The sequence below is a fragment of the Helianthus annuus genome, chromosome 4, assembly GCF_002127325.2.
Source record: "Helianthus annuus cultivar XRQ/B chromosome 4, HanXRQr2.0-SUNRISE, whole genome shotgun sequence".
NCBI lineage: Eukaryota > Viridiplantae > Streptophyta > Magnoliopsida > Asterales > Asteraceae > Helianthus > Helianthus annuus.
Genome location: NC_035436.2, coordinates 15,674,724 through 15,682,174, shown reverse-complemented (window position 1 = coordinate 15,682,174; position 7,451 = coordinate 15,674,724). Strand labels below are relative to the sequence as shown.

General features: G+C 38.3%; 1 long non-coding RNA gene across 1 annotated transcript; it reads left to right on the top strand.

Annotated features, from left to right (window-relative positions):
• The first annotated feature begins 471 nt into the window (after positions 1–471).
• On the top strand, positions 472–2,307 carry LOC110907919. The gene is made up of 3 exons (XR_002574020.2): positions 472–649; positions 1,119–1,314; positions 1,380–2,307. It is a non-coding gene; the product is annotated as an uncharacterized LOC110907919 (long non-coding RNA).
• The last annotated feature ends 5,144 nt before the right edge of the window (positions 2,308–7,451 follow it).

Below are 7,451 nucleotides of genomic sequence, written 5' to 3'. Positions count from 1 at the left end.
TGGTCATTTTTAAATATAATTTCATTTGTGCAACCAGCAGATCAAATGAATCATCATCATCCCCAACATAATCACATCTCTCTCTCTTCTCTTTCTCTCTCTCTATAGCACCACCGCCGCCGCCACCTCCTCCCTCTCTCTCTTCTCTCTCTCTATAGCACTACCACCACCACCGTCGTCCCATCCAACAGTCACACCCACACCACCTTCCTCGTTTTCCGGTGACAGCGGCTCCGCAAATAAAACCCTGAAGTTGTCGATGATGAAGATGAACACCAGCAGCAGCAAACACCAGCCACCACCCTGAAGTTGGGAATGAGGGGTTATTTTGTCAAAACATATACCAAAATATAATGCGTTTATTATTATTATTATTATTATTATTATTATTATTATTATTATTATTATTATTATTATTATTATTATTATTATTATTATTATTATTTTGAACGGGAGTCTTTCTCCGGCTGTCATAAGCCGCCACCACCACCATGATGATCCTGAATAACCACCAATGGATTCTGGTTAAACTCGGCCAATTTTCATCTACATTTATGATTTAACCCTGCAATTCATCCGATTCAGTTCCATTTTGTTTCAATCCGGATTACTAACAACATCATTCACCGTTCAGAAATCAATCCATCAGGTAAATTTTCATTGTTCGGTTTCGATTTTGTTCTAGATTCATCGCTTATAGGTTTTCTGTTTGATATTGTGCGAATTACTTGTGGATCTATGTGTATTGTTCGTTTGATGATATAATTTCAGATCTAGCGTTTAATCGGTTACGAATGTTGAATTTTTATGTGTGTTTAGTTATTCGTTGTGAAGAAGGTGTGCATTGATGATCTCGATGGAATTTATTTTTGATTCTGATCTTAAACTTGATCATTTAGTGAATTAATCATGTGAGGTGTAAAGTGTAATAATACAGAAATAAGGGGCCTTAGTTTACACATAAGTATATGATCATACTGCTATTATGTATATGCGGTTTGTTGGATCTTTAGCTGTTCTTGCCATTGCTTGAATCTTTGAGTAGCTAACATGCCCTTAGATTTACTTGTGCAATTCTCTCACTTGCTTAAAAAGTATAATATGCTTGTGCCATACAGCTAATTTGAGAATATTAGACAAGAGCAATATCCATGATCCTTGATGCAAAGACTGATAGAGAGGTTCTAGCAGAGGCGATTGAAAATCTTATAACACCACTTGGACTGCAGAAAGGAAAGACGGAAAGGATACAAAGATTTTCTGAAGGATATTTATGGGATGGACACACATCACTCAACTCCATGGCGTTGGGGAGTAAGTGACTGTGTTGTTTTGTTTTTGACTTAGCACATTGATTAATTAATGTCATGATTGTTCAGGTACGTCGCAGATGCCTATGAAATATTTGTTACAGGGCAGTGGAGGCGCATGATACCCGCAGATCATATGCTAGACAGGTACCGGGAAATTCTTCGTCTAGTTAACATTACATAAAGACAATGTTAACACTAGCAGTGACACGTATGGTGTAGATTTTGGGGGATGTTTCATTGTTTTGTCGTTTTGATTATAATAGTGGATGTACGGTACAACCATGTTGCTGCCCACGACAGATCATCCTTCCAACCCAAACAAACCAGTTAGTTTCACACATAAAAAGCCATTACGACACAATCTTGACCCATTTACATATGAATGAGTCAATATGGGCTGCATCTTATATCTAACAGGTTAAATAGACCCTTTCGCAGACGGTATTGAGTCCGTGAAAAGCCCCCTAAACTGATCAGTAAACAAGAAAAGCTGCACTCATGAAAGTAAAGCCAAAAGCTTCATCAAAATATCACAACCAAGTCATTCAAGAGCTAAAAATGATGCAAGTATTTGATATCTGTTCAGGGCCTGTTTAGCATGAACCAATAACAAATCAGAGTAAGAAGAGTTATAAGGCATGAATGCAATAGCTGCAACAGTTTCACCAGCAATGTTTGAACCCAGTGCTCAGTATTCATTTTATAATCAGTTTATGGCATTGTAATGTCTTCAGCGCACTCCCAACAGAAGAACATTAATAGTTTTGTGAATATGATCTGTGTATCAAGCCCGTATAAATAATGTGAGATTTAGCTTAGTAATTTGATTGTTTTGTGACAATATTCATGCAAGTTAGGTTTTGCTTGAGGTTCTTTTTGCACCTGTGCTATTGTAAAAGGGTTTTCTTTTTGACAGTTTCAACGCGGTGCTGTGTTGTTTGCTTTGTATCTTGTTCTCTAGTGGTTTTTAATAATATCAGTATTGCCATAAAAACATGTTTTTGATTGTTTTGTACATGTTCTTTCAAGTGTGGACCTTTGTGAGTGCAGATGGTAATGGTAAGTGTTCAAATTTGGGGCTGTTCACAACTTCACATGGAACTATTGCAAGCATGTAATTGTCATAACTGTGATGTCAATGCTTTGGCAACTAATCTTAGACATACTATATATTTGTGTTTTTTTAGTAAATTTTAATTTTAATACATTAATTTGCGGAATAAAATTAAATTTTTTTTGGGTTGAACGGGTTAACCCACAAATATTCAGGTCGTGTTCAAGTTCATATGTATTACATGATTTTCGGGTTCATCTAAAGATAATTGTATAAAAAAGTATGCTATTTTTTGTTATTTTTAAAACTGTATTTATATTTGATATAATGAGTTCATACACGATTATTGAACTTGAAAGGTTCAAAGGTCTTTAGTTAAATTGTTTTTTCATGTAAAACAATTCAGAGGTATAAATTTTAACATGTTAAATCTGAATGAAACTAAATATATAATAAAAAAATCCAGACCAACCCTAAATCCTAAGACACAACGACTCCAAACTCTTACACGTAATCCCCCTCAGTGGGACATACAGACATACTACATCCCTTCATCACTATGTATGACCACTCCTTTATACTCATCTTAAAAATCATACAAGGGACTCTTTAGTACGAATCACAACCACGCTGATTAAACGTCATACCACAATTACATAACATCCCCAACAATACGTCTAACACAATCGCATAAAACACATAAGGTGGGAACCTAACACATAATTAGGCCAAATCACTAAGAAGTGACCTTGAATCGTCTCACTTTGTCGCCTGTAACCACCATCGTTGGGTCAAGTTACTAAACTGCAGCCGTCGTCGTGTCTCGTTTAAACCTTCGTTGCCACTAGGGCTACATCATTGTCACAAAACATGATCATAAATCTAAACACTCCAAGGGTGCTTCTCGTGACCTAAAGCCACCCTGCAGGTGACAGCCCCGTCACGTGTAACCCGTGTCAAGCACCTCTAGGATGCTATAACACCTAAAAGCACATAGACACACACACACAATGTCATATAGGATGCTATTAACCTTGGTCAAATATTCATATTCAAGAAGGCCCGGTGCAGTAGATTTCGATGTGTTCTTGGACACATAGTTTTAATAAGCATGCTTGAGAAGCAATGCAATCGGAAAAACGCCTCAGGGTCTAGAGGCGGTGCATGTGGGTCAAAATTAAGGTCTGGTGGAGGCTAGAATGTAATGTCTGAAAGCCTGAAGAGATTATGAATGGGTTTACTTGATGAAGGTTAATATGTATACGAAATGAGAGAGATGCAGCTTTCGGTTGTACATAGCGCAACGTATCGCGTATGCGAAGCTCTCACCTTGTGCCTCGGCTTTCAGTATATACATTGTTTGATTGCCACCTATTCATTTGTTATAACTCATAATATGATAAAGAGTAAAATGCACGGCTAGTCCCTGTCGTTTTGCAAAGTTTCACCTATAGTCCCCAGCTTTTGGAAATTACACTCATAGTCCCTGTGGTTTATTACTTTGTTTCTCGGATAGTCCCTGGGTGTAACAGACGTTAATTACCAAGGTTAAGTGTAGTCTGAACATGTGAGGGCAATTTCGTCCATTAATGTATTAAGCCCTCCTTCCACCTGTTTTTTATAGCCCACTGAATCATTTTCCCCAACCCTAACCTACATCAAACAGAATCTTAATCAGTTCTGAGTTCAACACCCCGATCCTGATCGACAAAAATGGTGTTGTGCAATTGTGGAGAAGAAGCAAAGATTCTGACTTCTTGGAGTGATTTAAACCCTGGTCGACGATTCTACTCATGCCCTAAGATGGTTAGTTTCTGAAATTGATCTGTATTTACATCATTCTCATCTCTCTGATCTTCAATTTCGTTTTACAGAACGTTGGATGCAGACGATTCATTGGGTGGGTAGACCCCCCCAATGTGCAGTCGTTCAGTGTGTATCATACCTGGGTTACTAAGAAACAAAAACCAACTTGAACTTGATATTGCACTACTACATGGGAAGAATAGGTTGAAGAACAAGCTCATTGTTGTGTTGTTGTTCATTTTAGGGATTCTAGGGCTGATTATAATGTCTGGTTGATGTAATTGAATGTAATTGATGTAAGTGCTTAGTATGAAATGAAAACTGTTTTGGTTGAAAAATGTTGTGCAAAAGGGTCAAACAAAGTGCCAAACTGTGTCGTAGTGTGCAAATGGTCAAACAAATGTCCAAATTGTGCAGAAATGTGCAAATGTTTTGACATGGTTCAAATGGGTCAAATAAATGACGAATGGGTCAAATTAAATGTGCAGTAAAGGCTAGTAGTTGGACGAATAAATGAATGGTGTGCAAGTGGGCATTTAAATGACCAAATATAACATCAGTTGTGCAAATTAAATGTGCAGTAAAGGCTAGTAGTTGGACGAATCAATGACCATAATAACTCAACTGTGCAAGTGTGCATTTAAATGACCAAATATAACATCAACTAAACAAATGGTGCCAAATACTGCGAAATATAACACTTAACTAAGAACGTCATCAAGTCTAAAGGATGTCAAACATAATATCCGTAACATCAAGTCTACCATTACAACCAAAAGACAACCAAAATACTGCCAAACATCCAAAAGTCTAGTGCATATAAGCTACCATTACAACCAAAAGACTACCAAAAGTTTAAAAACCATAAAAACTAACATAGACTTCAAACATTGTTCCCCTCCTTTGACTTGTTCCCTTTGTTCCCCTCCTTTGACTTGTTTCCTTTCTTGGCCTGCTTTGCTTGTTTCCCCCTCTTCTGTTTACCACAACCCCTAGAGTTGTGACCCTTCTCCCCACATTTCTTGCAAGTAACTGTTTTTCACTTCCTTGTTAACTTTCAGCCATTGTCCACTTCAACATTTGCATCAGCTTGGACATTTTTCCTCTTCTTCCTTTGTGAACTTTGTCCTACCCTCTCAACATCATCCTGCAACTCAACCTGATCTTTTCTCCTCTTTTTCTTAGGTCTGCCAATTGGTGTGTGGTGCAACGGTGGGGTTGAGGTAGTTGGACAAGGTGATTTTGGCCACACGTCTCTACCATTGATGGGTTCAATTCTGTGCGTGTTCACCCTTTTCCATGTGTCCAACCAATAACAATCAAGCACCCAAGACTCTGGTGGACCAACAGCTTGCCCATTCAAAGCCATGTCCCAGTTTACAGCAACAACATGTCTACAAGGAATTCCTTATACTTCCCATTCCCTACAACTACAGACCCTCTCCACAACATCAACTACATACTGTGAATGCCTAGTACCACTAAACTGAGAAGTTACCCTCCTACTGACCTGATACTTGGTCCCACCACCCCACTTAACACTGTAATTAACTGCTTCTTTTTTAATTTCTGTTAGTCTTTCAGTAGTAGCAGCATGAGGGGTAAGAGGACCATTGCACTTGCCTAATACCCTGATGACATTGACAATTCTCTGCATCAAATACCATGGTCAACATTGTCATAGTAGACTCTCATGTCAACAGCAACATCTTCCATCATAAAGTCCAAGTCTGCTTTAAAATCACTATCTTCTGAGTCATCGTCCTCATCCTCCTCACATTCAGACTCACCATCACATGATCCCTCATGCTCACATTCAGACTCACCATCACATGATCCCTCATGCTCACATTCAGCCTCAACCTCATTGTCAGGTTCATGACCATGCTGATTATCTGTATTGTCAATAGGAAAATCAGTAGAGAAGTCTGCATTTTCAATGTCATATGAAAACCCTCCATTGAATGATTCTTCATAAACGTTACCCTCATTGACAGTACCCTCATTACCATTGTAATTACCCTCATTGATACACACATTTCCCTCTACTATACACACATTACCCTGTTCACTAACCATATTGCCCTTAGCACTACCCACATTGACCTCATTGACACCAACCACATCATTGACACCTGCACCATCATGAGCAGCCACATTACCCTCTAAAGAACCCACATTATCCTGTAAACTACCCACATTACCCACTAAACTAACCATATTACCCTGAACTTGCATTCTTTTGTCAATATCTTCAATCCCATTCAGTCTGACCTCTACATTCTGGTTACTAACTTCTACTCTGCTATTTGGTTCACTAGAACCCTCACCAAGCCTTAATTTTTTTGCTACCTTCAACTTATTTCTAGGTATATTAGGCCCTGCATCTTCTAGTTGTTCAATAACCACAGAAGTTGATTTTGGAGGGCTAAGGTAATCTGGAATCCGAGTAAAACCATGTTCTATAAACATTCTTATAACCTTGTTTGCTGCAACATATTTGCCTAAACACCAAACATCCGCATCATTTCCTAAAGGTGTCAAATCAGTGTCTAAATCTTGCCCAGGTATTTGAAAATAGTAGTAAATTTCAACATCTGGGATATAAATCTTGAGGTCCCTGACCATAAAATCTATCTCATGCACAGAAAACTCATCAATGTTGCAGTAGTCAACATAGCTAACCTTTCCGTCAACGCATCTTCTCCGTGGAACCTTTGTGAAAATACCACCATAATACACTTTTAAAGTGAACAAGTTGTCATAGCCTCCTGTTCGTTTGATAAATCAACAAAAAGAACATCAATTTTGGATTTTTAACAGAATCAAGTTAGGGTTTTTGGATACTTACCATAGATATTTTCTGCTACAAACGCCTCAGTTGGACTCCTTATTCTCCAAGTGTTGTGTCTCTGTGGGTTTTGCGGATCATCGTCTTCCATTGCTGATTACGATTAGGGTTTGATCGGTGTCGATTTTGGGAATGATGAAGATAATCGCCAATGATAGAGAGAGAATGTGTGTTGGGAGATAAATGGGAGGGAATGCAACTCACAATGGTTTTAATGAGGTGGAAGGAGGGTTTAATACAATAATGGACGTAATTACCCTCACATGTTCAGCACATGATCACACTTAACGTTGGTAATTAACGTCTGTTACACCCAGGGACTATCTGAGAAACAAAGTCATAAACCACAGGGACTATGAGTGTAATTTCCAAAATCTGGGGACTTTAGGTGAAACTTTGCAAAACCACAGTTATTCCGTGCATTTTA